At 37.9% G+C, this 15325-nt stretch overlaps 1 pseudogene; it reads right to left on the bottom strand.

Moving 5' to 3' along the window:
• Nucleotides 1-3788: 3788 nt before the first annotated feature.
• LOC123886657 lies at nt 3789-9653 on the bottom strand (annotated as a pseudogene).
• Nucleotides 9654-15325: the final 5672 nt, after the last annotated feature.

Raw genomic sequence — 15325 nt, 5'->3', positions numbered from 1 at the left:
TTTAAATTTCACATTTGTACGAGTTAAGCAAAATTAAAGGTTGGAAAAGCTTCACATGATATTCAGGAGTAAAAAGTGTTGAGAATCTTACTGGTTTCGAGCTTTGTTTTGGTGGGTTAACACCTACTCTTTTCTTTGCTATTTTTGAACCTTGTGTAAGCTTGTTTTGATGGTTTTTCCTCGTTTTTCTTGTGGGTTCAAGCTTAGGGAGGTGTTTGGAGTGATTTGGGTGAAGAAAATTGAAGGTTGGAGGGGGATTTAATGGATTTCGAATTTTTGGAAAAGTGATGAAAAGATGAGTTTTTTTGATTTTTTTCTTCTCTGATACAGCTCCTAAAATTGCCTCCCTTTGCTCTGAAAAACGTCCTTTACTTATACTGGAAATTTAGGGTTTGATTGGCCAAGAAGGGAAGGAAAAACATCATCTTTTGCTCTTGGTGGATGATTGGTTTTATTTGGGAAAAGGTTAACAATTTGTAAGCTTGAAGTAAGGGGAGTGGAGAGTGCTTGCTGCCACATTGTTGTTGTTTTTACGTGAAGCCACTTTGTGTTGTCCTTTTTTTTTTTATTTATTTTTTTTTAATAACAACAATAATAATAATAATAGAAAATAAGTAAAAAAAAAAACAAATAATAGGATGAAAAATAATTTAAAAAAGGTAGGACAAAATTAGGGTACAACAGCTGCCCCTATTTAATTGGCTTTCATCTGAGGACATGTTGACGACAGTCTTTACATGCTCATGACGGAAGATAATTAAATACTAAATGACCCGGATTTTGACCAGAAACAAGACGAGCCTCTAATTTGCTGACAGGGTAGGACTCTAGAATAATGAAACTCAAAGCAAATCACTCATATGAAGCCCAAGTAAGACCCAAAATATTAACTCAAGATAAGACCTTGACATCAACTCTTAACAGGACCCATTTGAAATCCCAACACAGATAGGACTCAGGTACGTCTCTAAAACACCACAGATAGGACTCAGGTAAGACCCTTAAACACCAACACATATAGGACCATTAGAAACTTAACATCTACATAAGCAAGACTCAACCAACATTCATACAGGTAGGACTCACTTCACATTCATACAGATAAGACTCATAAAAAACTCAACACTTACACAGGTAAGACTCAATCTACATTCATACAGATAAGAGACTCATCAAAAACTCAACACTTACACAGGTAAGACTCAATCTACATTCATACAGATAAGACTCATCAAAACCTCAACACTTACACAGGTAAGACTCAATCTACATTCATACAGATAAGACTCATCAAAAACTCAACACTTACACAAGTAAGACACAATCTACATTCATATAGATAAGACTCATCAAAAACTCAACACTTACACAGGTAAGACTCAATTTACATTCATACAGGTAGGACTCATTTCACATTCATACAAATAAGACTCATCAAAAACTCAACACTTACACAGGTAAGACTCAATCTACATTGATACATATAAGACTCATAAAAAACTCAACACTTACACAGGTAAGACACAATCTATATTCATACAGATAAGACTCATAAAAAACTCAACACTTACACAAGTAAGACACAATCTACATTCATACAGATAAGACTCATCAAAAACTCAACACTTACACAGATAAGACTCAATCTACATTCATACAGGTAGGACTCATTTCACATTCATACAAATAAGACTCATCAAAAACTCAACATTTACACAGGTAAGACACAATCTACATTCATACAGATAAGACTCGTAAAAAACTCAACACTTACACAGGTAAGACACAATCTACATTCATACAGATAAGACTCATCAAAAACTCAACACTTACACAGGTAAGACACAATCTACATTCATACAGATAAGACTCATCAAAAACTCAACACTTACACAGGTAAGACTCAATCTACATTCATACAGGTAGGACTCATTTCACATTCATACAAATAAGACTCATCAAAAACTCAACATTTACACAGGTAAGACACAATCTACATTCATACAGATAAGACTCATCAAAAACTCAACACTTACACAGGTAAGACACAATCTACATTCATACAGATAAGACTCATCAAAAACTCAACACTTACACAGGTAAGACTCAATCTACATTCATACAGGTAGGACTCATTTCACATTCATACAAATAAGACTCATCAAAAACTCAACACTTACACAGGTAAGACTCAATCTACATTCATACAGATAAGATTCATCAAAACTCAACACTTACACAGGTAAGACTCAATCTACATTCATACAGATAAGACTCATCAAAAACTCAACTCTTACACAGGTAAGACTCAATCTACATTCATACAGATAAGATTCATCAAAACTCAACACTTACACAGGTAAGACCCAATCTACATTCATACAGATAAGACTCATCAAAAACTCAACACTTACACAGGTAAGACTCAATCTACATTCATACAGATAAGACTCATAAAAAACTCAACACTTACACAGGTAAGACTCAATCTACATTTACTCGGATAACACATATCTAAAACTCAACATCTACACATTCTACATTTACACAAATAAAGCTTAAGCAAAACTAATTCAGATAAACTTCAAACTTAACGTCACCTCTATACAACACTCAGATAAGACCCAACTATGCTAACTCAGATAGGGTCTTTACTTGGACATATTTTCCTCCCAGACGAACTAATTGCTAAGGCAAACTCCTAACAGCATCCTCGCAAGGTAAATACACCTCTGTGAGATACTATCCCATTAAATAAAATTTTTTGATTCCTCTTAGAGATTAAAGTGGGTTTAACCGGGAAAAGGTTCAGAATCCTCTAGATTATTGGGTTTCCACATACCATGTATGAATGCTATATGCGAGCACGTTTGTTTATGCAGAACGTTTTTTCTTTTAGGTCCAGCGTAATGCTGTGATCTCTAAATGCATAGTTTCTTTTGAGATGCATGAAATGACATGTCGGTACACGCCATCCTTCTCATCCCTTCATAGGCGTGCCTCTATTATTTTCTTTAAAACTGGTAGTATTTCTGACACTCCATGTGCTTTATGCTGCATTCTTATTCTTCCTTCAAGGAACATGATCTCTACATCTTTATTTACTTTTATGGGACTTTTAGTCTGTACTACAGATACAAAGCTGGGAACCAAAGATCATCTTTTCATTACTTAAAAGTAAATATCTTTTTCTTGGAAAAACCTTGGCTGTATCTCTTTTTTTTAAAAAAAACCTCATGTTTTTTTATGCATTATCAAGAACAAAAACCACGTTTTATGAAAAATAAGACACAAAAAACAAAAACAGGGGAGAAAGAGAGATTTTATTGATGAAATACTGACCCAAGAATGGGTGCCAGTACACGAGAAAGTAATTCCTACAAGAGGAAATTACTGGTTAAGGACCAAAAATGGCAACATGAAAATAATCAACAACGTCATACACGCTATTTCCCTTGTGACTTCCAACCTACAGAAAACCTCGTCCTCGAAGTTGATGATTAGACTGTTTACTTCCACTTGAGCTTTTACTGTGATGCTGACGCTTGCATTCTTTTGCCTTTTCTTTTTTATCTCCTTTTTTTTTTTTTTGACAAAATCCCTAACTTTTGCCTGGACCGCCCTTTCGGGTTTTCAGCCCACCGGGATTACATTTCCTTTTTTGATGCCCCTAATTTTGCCTGAACCACCCTTTCGGGTTTTCGATCCACCGGGACGCTCTCTATTGCCTAAATCGCCCTTTCGGGTTTTCGATTTAGCGAGCTTTTATTTTTCACAATAATTTTTTTTTAGGCATAATAGTTTTTGACTGCGTCAGCATTCACCGAGAGCGGGAATTCTTCTCCATCCATGGTGGTAATGATCAAAGCTCCTCCTGAGAATACTTTCTTCACCACGTATGACCCTTCGTAGTTTGGCGTCCATTTACCTCGTGGGTCTTTGTGGATAGGCAATACTTTCTTTAACACCAGCTCGCCTTCTCGAAACTCTTGGGGTCACACTTTCTTATCAAAAGCCCTTTTGCGTTGTTGTTGGTACAGCTGACCATGGCATAATGCTGCTAGGCGCTTTTCTTCTATAAGATTCAATTGGTCAAACCTAGTTTGGACCCATTCAGCCTCCTCCAATTTAGTTTCCATCAGGACCCTTAATGAGGGAATTTCCACCTCGATAGGAAGTACTGCTTCCATGCCATATACCAAAGAGAAGGGGGTTGCTCCAGTAGAGGTACGAATTGTTGTTCTATACCCATGCAATGCAAATGGGAGCATCTCATGCCAGTCTTTATATGTCTTAACCTTCTTTTGGATGATTTTCTTGATATTCTTGTTAGCTGCTTCTACGACGCCGTTCATCTGTGGTCGATATGGTGATGAATTATGATGTTCGATTTTGAAGCTTTCGCATAATTCCCTTACCACTTTGTTATTCAGATTTGACCCATTGTCTGTGATAATTTGTTATGAATGCCGTAACGACAGATTATCTCTTTCTTGATGAACCGGGCTACCACTTGTTGTGTCACATTCGCATAGGAGGCCGCTTCAACCCATTTGGTGAAATAATCAATGGCAACCAAGATGAACCTGTGCCCATTAGACGCTTTTGGCTCAATCATGCCAATCACATCAATACCCCACATAGAGAATGACCAAGGTGTTGTCAAGACGTTCAACGGGGTTGGTGGCACGTGTACCTTGTCAGCATAAATTTGACATTTATGACATGTCTTGACATAACGAAAACAGTCAGCCTCCATGGTCAACCAGTAGTACCCTGCCCTCAAAATCTTCTTTGCCATTGCATGCCCATTGGCGTGAGTCCCAAAAGATCCCTCATGGATTTCTGCTAAGAGAAGATCTGCTTCTTGCCGATCTACACATATGAGCAGGACCATATCACAGCTTCTCTTGTAAAGTACTTCTCCATTCAAGAAGAACTGTGATGCCAGCCTCCTCAAAGTTTTTCTATCATTGGTCGAGGCATTTTCTGGATACTCTTGCCTTTCGAGGTACCGCTTGATGTCATAAAACCAAGGTTCACTATCACATCCATCAGCGATCACTGTGTATACAGTTGGTTCATCCTTGTAATCCCACCTTTATGAGTGGCGCTTCATTGTGGAAGTTCACTTTGTACATTGACGATAACGTAGCTAAAGCGTCTGCCACCTGATTTTCCTTCCTGACAAATGACCAACGCAGAATCTCCATACACTTCTAAGATTTTGATCCTTAGATCAACTGCTGCTTCGAGGCCCATGATACATGCTTCATATTCCGCCATGTTGTTTGTGCAGTCAAAGCCTAATCTTGTTGCAAAGGGTTTATACCCATCCCTTGGTGACATCAGGACAGCTCTAATTCCATGCCCCATAGCGTTTGAAGCTCCATAAAAAACTAGTTTCCAACGAGCACCTGGCTCAGGCCCTTCTTCATCTCCTATGACTTTTTCTTTTTCTAAGACCATGATATCCTCATCTGGGAAGTCAGATTGAACTGGCTGATGCTCTTCTAAAGGTTGATGAGCTAAGTATTCTGACAATACACTTCCCTTAATCGCCTTTTGAGTGACGTACTGGATATCATACTCATAGAGCAACATCTGCCAACGTGCAATTTTTCCTGTGAGAGCAGGCTTTTCAAAGATATACTTGATGGGATCCATCTTCGAAATTAACAGTGTAGTGTGAGTCAACATATATTGCCTTAAACGTCGGGCAGCCCATGCTAGCGCATAGCAGATCTTCTCGAGGGCGGTGTACCTTGACTCGTAATCAGTAAATTTCTTGCTTAAGAAATAAATGGCATGCTCCTTCCTTCTGGTTTCATCTTGTTGGCCCAACATGCAACCCATTGAACCTTCAAGCACTGTCATATACATGAGGAGAGGCCTGCCCGGCACGGGAGGTGCTAAGATTGGCGGCTCTTGCAAATACTCTTTGATTTTGTCAATGCTTTTTGACAATCTTCATTCCATTCAATAGCCTGATCTTTTCTTAACAGCTTGAAAATGGGCTCACAAGTAGCTGTAAGATGTGAGATGAATCGGGCGATGTAGTTCAACCTCCCTAAGAAACCACGCACCTCTTTTTCAGACTTTGGCGCGGGCATTTCTTGGATTGCTTTGACTTTATCGGGATCCACTTCAATTCCTCTTTGATTGACTATGAATCCTAGCAACTTTCCCGATCTGACTCCAAAAGTACATTTGTTGGGATTCAATCGCAATCTAAATTTCCTCAAACGGGTGAAGAGTTTGTATAGGTGAACCAAGTGGTCTTCCTCCTTTTGAGATTTGGCAATCATATCATCCACATACACTTTTATTTCTTTGTGAATCATATCATGAAAGAGTGTCACCATAGCCCTTTGGTAAGTTGCCCCAGCGTTCTTTAAGCCGAAGGGCATGACCTTATAGCAGAAAGTTCCCCATGGGGTGATGAAAGTAGTTTTCTCCATGTCTTCAGGATCTATCTTAATCTGATTATATCCTGAGAAACCATCCATAAAGGAGAATATTGATGACTGGGCTGTGTTGTCTACCAATACGTCAATGTGGGGCAAAGGGAAATCATCCTTCGGGCTTGCTCGATTCAAGTCTCGGTAATCAACGCACATTCGCACTTTACCATCTTTCTTCGGGACTGGCACAATGTTGGCAACCCATTGAGGATATTTAGAAACAGCAAGGAATCCAGCGTCAAATTGTTTCATAACTTCTTCTCTAATCTTGAGGGCCATAAAAGGTCTTGTCCTCCTCATCTTTTGCTTTACCGGTGGGCATTCGGGCCTGAGTGGTAGCTTATGTACGATTATGTCAGTATCTAACCCTGGCATATCTTGATAGGACCAGGCAAACACGTCAACATATTCTTGCAACAAACTGACCAAACTCCTCTTTACATCCTCTTGTAACGATGCGCCTATTTTGACCTCTTTTCTATCCACATCAGTTCCCAGGTTGATTACTTCTACGAGCTCTTGGTGCGGTTGAATCATTTTTTCTTCTTGTTTCAAAAGACGAGCTAGCCCTTCAGGAATTTCACAATCATCTTCATCAACTTCTTCGGCTTGGTTTATTGGAAGTTCGAAGTCAATAGGGACCCTAGCGGTGTAGGTTTCAAAGGGTATATCGGTAGATCTGCATGGGGATGTTTTTTCTTACTTTAGGGAATATGCTAGTAACAAAGAAAGAACTAAAAATAAATTGCACGAGTTTTTTTTTCAAAAAGAATGTTGCCATTTGAAACGGAATAAAAGGAAAAAAGGTTCTTATTAGACATAAAAAATGCACTTTTATTGATGATAAATTTTCAAAACAAGGGGTGCCCTAAAAGAGATATCCATTTGCCTTGGGCAGAGCAAAGGAAATTTTTATTTTTCCAAGAAAAACAAGAACATTACTTAAAAGAAATTGCTGGGATCTCCTTGGCTTCCCAATTGCTATGATGGTAGATAAGCCCCTGGAGTTTTGAGAAGGTATGAGTGTTCTTTTCTTTTTTTGTTTTTGAAAAAGAATGATGCATGTATGAATGCAATGCATGAGAAAACACATTTTCTTTGCTTATAGGATTCTTAGGATACACAAATCAAAATGCAAGTAAGAACGTTAAAATGATTTTATTCCATTAATTCTTAGCTGAAGATTACAACAGAGAGTTCATAATGAATCGAGCTCATAACAAATTAAGTGGCCAATTGTTGCTTAGCAATCTTCACAGCCTCCTTGTAGGAGTCCAGGATGTCCCTACAATACTTTATAAAGTCTCGGATGTCTTCGGGAGCATCACACCAAAGTGTAGCTATCTCAGCGTTCATTAGCTTCTCAGGAATATCAGCAATGACTGCATTTGAAAAAGCGGCCAACCTAGAGAAGTCTTCCTTTAGCTTAACATTGTCATTCCACAGTTTGACAGCGTCTTCCCACACGAAGTCAAGTACCTTTCCGTGCTGGGTGAATCGGGTATTCACAACTTCAAGTTCCTCCTTCAACAATGCAATTTGGTTCACATGTGCTTCTACGTGCTGATCTAGAAGGCTTTGAATGCTATTTTGGAGATGCTCGCGCTTTGCCTTCTCTTGGAGATAAAGATTTTCAAATTCCCTCACTCGGTGACCTTCCAAATGCAGCCGCTTCTTGACCTCTTGGGTCTTCAACACTTGCTCTTCATGTGCCAACCTCCACTTTTTCTTTGCTTCAATGGCAAATTTCCAGAACCTTTCCACTTCTCTATACGAGTGTTCTAGCCCTTTGATTTCTTCCTTGTAGGCCTTAAGATTGTCTGTTGCACTAAGCAGACCATCCCCAATCTTTTCCTGCTTTTTCTCAGATTCCCTTAACCTTTTCTTCCCTATTTGAAGAGATTCTTCTTTTTGCTTTTGATCCCTCTTCAACCTTGCTAATTCTCCTTCCACTTGTAGGTATTTAGCTTCCCATTCTTCATTTTTACCTTGTAATTCCACAATCTTACTCTCCATCTTCACTGCTTCTTCAATTGGAATGGTAGTAATTGGTGGTGGAGATGGAGGTCTATCACAAGTCACTACAGGAAAGCGCAGCTTAATTACCTTAACCCTTTCCTTCACCCACTGAGTATATGGAGGTTTGGCCACACAATTCTTCTTTTCCATCTTCTTTTTATACACTTGCCCCCAAGCCTTTTGAATCCTCTTTATCAATGCAGGGTCCTTATCTCCTTCTTTGAGAATGAAGCCTTCCAACTGACGATCTTCTGGCTTGTCGTTCATTGGATATCCCAATTGTCGAAGAGATAAGACAGGGTTGTAGTTGATGCAGCCTCTAGGTCCCATGAGTGGTACATTAGGGAAACCACCACATCTGAGAATTACCTCGGTACCATCAAACTCTCGTGAATACCAAGAGATATCTTTCTCGGTGAGTGCAGTCATTCTTTCCGGCCAACTGAAATTGCCTTGATTTTCCACAAAAGCTCCTTTTCTTGGCAAATGCGAACTTAACCATAATTGCATTAAAGGTGCACAGCAGGCAATAGTGCCCCCTCTTTCCTTCTCATGTCTAGAGCAGAGAGAGAGATGGAAGTCAGCTAGCAATGAATGGACAGGGTTTCCATCCATGAACACTCCTATGGCTGCCATATCTATAAAGCCATCAAGTTTTGGGAATAAAACCATCCCATACATCAACAAGGCCAAAACTGCATTGAAAGACCCCCATTCCTTTTTTATCAACAAATCTGAGGCTTTAGCTTCCAATATTTCCTTCGGGATTACCTTAACACCATTTTTCTTAGTCACCAACCATGATGTTACTTGATTAATGTCAAGATGAAGAGCCTTGGAAAGTGCTTCCATAGTGGGTTCTTCCTTCATAGCTAAATAAGGCTTAGTATCTTCCAGCTTGCAACCCAGAATCTTGGCAAACTCTTCTAATGTCGGGGCTAACTGAAAGTCTTGGAAGGTAAAACATCAGAGCGGTGGATCATAAAATTGAGCCAAGGTGATCAGTGCATTTGCATTTATTTTCACATGAAGGAGGTCCAATAGCAAACCATAGTGAAACTGGAAACTGTTCTTGGCAAGTGTAGTCATCTGACTGCTCAACTCTTGAAGTTTCTTCATATCTGGAATCTTGGCCTTAAGTGCGAGTGGAAATCTCTTCTCGGGAGCCATGTTCTTTACCTTTCAATTGTTATCCTTTTATCCTCCTATAAGCAAAATAGGTATGCAAAAATTAATTTTCATGAATGCAAATGCCATGGTATGTGGAGGCAAAGTTTATAGGTAAAAGTATAGGTGTTTATAGGCATATCCACCCTGTTCTCACATGTTTATTCTAAGTTTTATAAGATCCTAAAATCATTGATCTCCATTTGGAAATATCGTCGCCATTACAAATACTCGCAAGACAACAATCTTTCAAATGAGTCTCCTTTAGGTGAGGCTTGCATATTGACCTTACGAGACACATGCCGGGAAGGTCAACATTACGCATCCTCGACTCAGGTTCTAACAGGGGTCCCTAATAACAAGTTTAAGGGTTCTAATTTGAGAAAAGGTCCCTAGAGTCATGGATCCTAAGAAAAATAATTTGCCCCCATCGCGAACATTCGCAAGTTAACAAATATTTTTCGAAAAGATCTATTTTAGGCGGAGCTTTTGCATTAACCCCACAAGGCATAACGCCAAGTAGATTAATACTCAACCCCTAACTTAACTTAGGCTTTGCTCAAGGCTCGGGTGTAGAGCCTCACTCATAGTACAACCCAACCACCAAGGACATTTTCAAGAACAAATATTGACCGTATGAATATATATGCAATATAATAAACATAATAAAACAAATAATAAACAAATAAAACAAACATATATACAAAAACAAATAAAACAAACACAAGCAAATGCGAGAGAAAAAACCTAAAACTAAAGGGAGTGGGCTTGACTCTCTTAATTACTTGTCCCCAGTGAAGTCGCCAGCTGAGGCGGGTGAAAAAAAAAATGCGCGAGCGATAAGCGTTCGCTAGATAGTAAAGTCGCCACCGAACTTTATTTATTCCATGAGGGAAGAGGAAAAATATCGATAAAACCTCGGAAAGAACGGAAAGGTGGTCATCGCAACCAAATTTCAGGTTCGGGAGTCGGTTATGCGAGGGGAAGGTATTAGCACCCCTCACATCCGTTGTACTCAACGGGAACCTTCCCTCTAGACTTAGGTTTAAAAAATGCTTGCTTGTATGTGCTTGTAATTAAACTATTTGACTATAACTATACATATACAAAAAAAAGTTTTTTTTTATTATTGTGCTTGACGAGATCTTTAATCTCGCTCCTACGTATTCCCCGGTGCGATGAGAAATTCAAAGCTACACGCAGTTCTGGGGTAGAAAATACTTGTGGGTTGATTTGATTTTACAAAAAAAGGACTCGCATACACATGATTTTATAAAAGGACTCAAAATTTGATGGGTTATGTTCATTTTATCATTATTTACTTTTTTGAAATAATATTCCTTACGAATGCTAATTATTCGAGTTGCTAGGTATCTACCAAGAACCCAAATAACTAGAGAATCGGAAAGCCATTTGACGGACGAATCCTTTTCATTCAAGTTTTTATTACGGGGTTTTTTCATGAAATAAGCACTTATTTAAATAGGCACTTAAAAATGGACAAAAACGCCACTGGGGTGCAAAACTGGGTCTGGGGGGTGAAGCAATAGTAATCTGCTACACCAGGCCCAGCCCGTTTGATTTTCGTTCAAACAAAAAAAAGAGCAGAACAAAAATTAATCAGGTACAGCATTAAGATAAGGGTGTATGGTAGGCTTCCCGGATCCAGGCCTTTTGATTTGATCAAATGGCTTGGATTTAAAAATCCACTAACAGATCTCGGCCTTACATCCGATCTAACGATTACGTTTTAAAATAAAGGGGGAGCCAATGACGTGCTGACACGTCATCGAAGCTCTCGGCTCCAACAACAACATCATCAATTATTCGTCAAAATTTACAAATGAGTATATGATTTTGCTCGGTTTTTCACGTAGATCATGAATATAAACTTATATTTTTCAAAAGATGCTTATATCTCAAAAAAAGTTCGAAACTTTAAAACCTAAAAAAAACTTTAAATTTCATATTTGTACGAGTTAAGCAAAATTAAAGGTTGGAAAAGCTTCACATGATATTCAGGAGTAAAAAGTGTTGAGAATCTTACTGGTTTCGAGCTTTGTTTTGGTGGGTTAACACCTACTCTTTTCTTTGCTATTTTTGAACCTTGTGTAAGCTTGTTTTGATGGTTTTTCCTCGTTTTTCTTGTGGGTTCAAGCTTAGGGAGGTGTTTGGAGTGATTTGGGTGAAGAAAATTGAAGGTTGGAGGGGGTTTTAATGGATTTCGAATTTTTGGAAAAGTGATGAAAAGATGAGTTTTTTTGGTTTTTTTCTTCTCTGTTTCAGCTCCTAAAATTGCCTCCCTTTGCTCTGAAAAACGTCCTCTACTTGTACCGGAAATTTAGGGTTTGATTGGCCAAGAAGGGAAGGAAAAACATCATCTTTTGCTCTTGGTGGATGATTGGTTTTATTTGGGAAAAGGTTAAAAATTTGTAAGCTTGAAGTAAGGGGAGTGGAGAGTGCTTGCTGCCACATTGTTGTTGTTTTTACGTGAAGCCACTTTGTGTTGTCCTTTTTTCTTTTGATATTTTTTTTTTTTTTTTTTATAATAATAACAACAATAATAATAATAGAAAATAAGTAAAAAAAAAAAACAAATAATAGGATGAAAAATAATTTAAAAAAGGTAGGACAAAATTAGGGTACAACACAATCTATCTTTATAGATCTTGATTCCTAACTTTTAGGAAGTCTCGCCTAAGTATTTCATCAAGAAATAATTACCTAATCATGTCTTACATGTGTAGTGTATGAAAATTGTCTTAATGATCAGTATGTCATTCACATACAATTAGAGGTGGGAACAGGCCAGGCCGGCCTACATGGCCTTAAGGCCTAGCCTACATAGGCTCAGGCCAGGCCAGCCTATTTCTTTAAATAGAGCAGGCCAATGCTTTTTTATAAGCCTATTTAGCTAAAAAGGTCAGGCCGCAGGCCATTAAAAAAGCCTTTGAGGCCTACTAGGCCGGCCTATTTAAGTTAACATGAATAATATTTTTATTACGATTATTATTTATATATTAAAATTTATACTTTGATTAAATTATAAATCTATTAATTTTTTAAGTAATTTAAGTTTATTAATCTACATTAGTTTTTAACATATATAAATGTATTATTATAAACTAGAATTGAAATATGATGACATATATAGTCAAATTCTCTAAAATATCAAATGGAACATTATTTTATTAGTTCTTAAGTATATTTCAAAATAAATATAATTATTTATTTAAATATGTTCATATGAAATAGGCTTTTAAACAGGCTAACAGGCCACATCAGACTTTCAAAAGGCCAGGCTCAGGCCTAGAATTTAAGCCTATGATAGGCCACAGGCCAGGCTCAGACCTTCAATTTTTTGACAGGCCAGGCTCAGGCTTGGCAAAGCCTAGCTCGGCCTAGCCTATTCCCACCTCTACATACAATACCAGATTAATTTAAATACTCCCACTGACTTTCTTGTGTGCACAACAGTTCCTTTATTAATCTTAGTTTTCATAAAACTTGATCAATAAAACTGATAATTCAACTTTGAGAAATTTGAACAAATTCATAAATGAATTTTGTAATTTATATACTTTTCTAGCATCCTTTAGATTAACGAAACCCTATCCATATGTCAAATACATATGTAAGGTCATTCCAATTAAGGAATGCAACCTCTTTATCCATCTGCCAGAACTCGTATTAAAACATACAATAATTGCAAGTAGAATCAAATGAGTTTAAGCACTATGATTGAAATAAAGGTTTCATCATAATTGCATCATGATTTGTATGAAACCTTTCACATTCAATCACACCTTAAATGTATTCAAAATACCATCCATGTGAGTCTTTACAACAAGACTCATATTTATCCTATGAGTCTTACTCAATTGGATGACAAAACAATATCCATATATGTTTTGTGTACATGGACTCTTTATAAGTCACATTCGCATCTTCCATGAGCATCATATACCACCTTGTCGAGTCATGGTAAAACCGTGAATCTCAACTGTGTGATATGACATATCCGACTTATATAGTGTTGGATATTTGTGTGTTGGCCTCATTTTGCTAAAACAAATATACAAGCAAGATGTTGGACCAAATGTTTCAACATGTTAGGTACAAAAGATGTTGGACCAAATGTTGTAACATGTTTGGGTACGACAGTCAGATTGCCCAAATCTCGCGCATTTATTACACGTATCTGCTATATATGGAAATCCACTCTACGAACGTGTATATCAAGATTTGATCTGATCAAGACGTTATTAGTGCAGATATGTTCTTATCAAGACTTAATGGAATGATTCAACACATTGTTTATTTCCTAAAGATGATCAACTATTTTAGGAAAGTTTTTATTAAGGTCTGATTTGCTTAGCTGGACGTGACTCAAAGACCAGCTGTGTTCTGAAGCTTATCTTGGAAGATCAGGAGCGTGCTAGCTCTGTCTATATAAAGAAGACTCAAGACCAAGATTTTAATGAACCGAAACCATTGTTCATCAAAGATGTAGTCTTTAGGGTTTCGTGTCTTTAAGCCACTCTCTAGGAGAGTTGGTGTAAGTGAACCACTCGGGTTGTGAGATGGTCACTATGTCCTCACTCAGAAACCTTTAGGTAATGAGTAGAGTTTTGTAATATCTCTAAAGCTTTTAAGCAAGGAGATAGTGTTTGTGAGCCTCTCACGTATTGGTTTAATACTTGAGTAGGACGGTGTTTTATTGAGTTGTAATGTTTTAAGGTTACTCCTAAGCTTTGAAGTACGGAGGTAACTGTGTGTGATTTACTCGAAGCTTTTAAGCAAGAGTAAAATATGTCACGGTGATTGTCACCACATTTTATTCAACATTATATGAACAACACAGGTTGTGTTGGCTGTGTGGAAGTGAGATGGGATCTCATGTCTAGGAGTTCCTAGGCAGAAGTTGCATGAGTAGTGTCAAGGTCATAAGGCGTAAACCTAGGATTTGCTGGAGGTCTTAGTGTAAGACGTAAACCGAGGGTTTGCTGGAGGTCTTAGTGTAAGATGTAAATTCAAAGGGTTTGCTGGAGGTCTTAGTGACTAGATCTATTAGTGGATTTCCTTCCTGGATTGGTATCCCCCAGAGTAGGCAGGTTGGCTGAACTGGGTTAACAATTTCCTGTGCAGTTTATTTACTTGTTGATTTTATTATGTTTCGTAAGATGTTCCAACATTAAGTATGACATTCTCTTTAAATTGAATGTTGGAACATCTGATAAAACATTATTTCTCAGTATCCGTTTTAATGTTATATGCCTTGCCGTGTTATTCATGTCAGACCAGATGTCTCGACTTTCTATACAACATCTGGTTCTGCTATACCAGAATTTCAATTGGTATCAGAGCAGGCATCCTGTTCTGTTTTCTGGATGAGATCTTAGGGAAGATACTTTCTGGTTATGGGCAAGTAAGGAATACTGAAAATTTGTTTGAACTTGGAGAAGTTCACATTGATTGAATGGTCCCTAGAAGTGGAGGATGGACTATTCATGATAGGGTGTGTATTAGACCTATCTTTTGTTGTTCAGGCGTGTAGATCTTGTGATGAGTTGCTGTATGGTTTGATTTATTTTCAAACGTGTGTTATTGTAGTGTGCCTGAAGTTTGTTGAGGAGTTTTGTGGTTTGAATTCCGCTGCATATATATCTGATGGA

The sequence above is a fragment of the Trifolium pratense genome, linkage group LG5 (assembly GCF_020283565.1).
Source record: "Trifolium pratense cultivar HEN17-A07 linkage group LG5, ARS_RC_1.1, whole genome shotgun sequence".
Lineage (NCBI taxonomy): Eukaryota > Viridiplantae > Streptophyta > Magnoliopsida > Fabales > Fabaceae > Trifolium > Trifolium pratense.
Note: the sequence above shows the minus strand (reverse complement) of the source record. Positions and strands in the feature narration are given on the sequence as shown.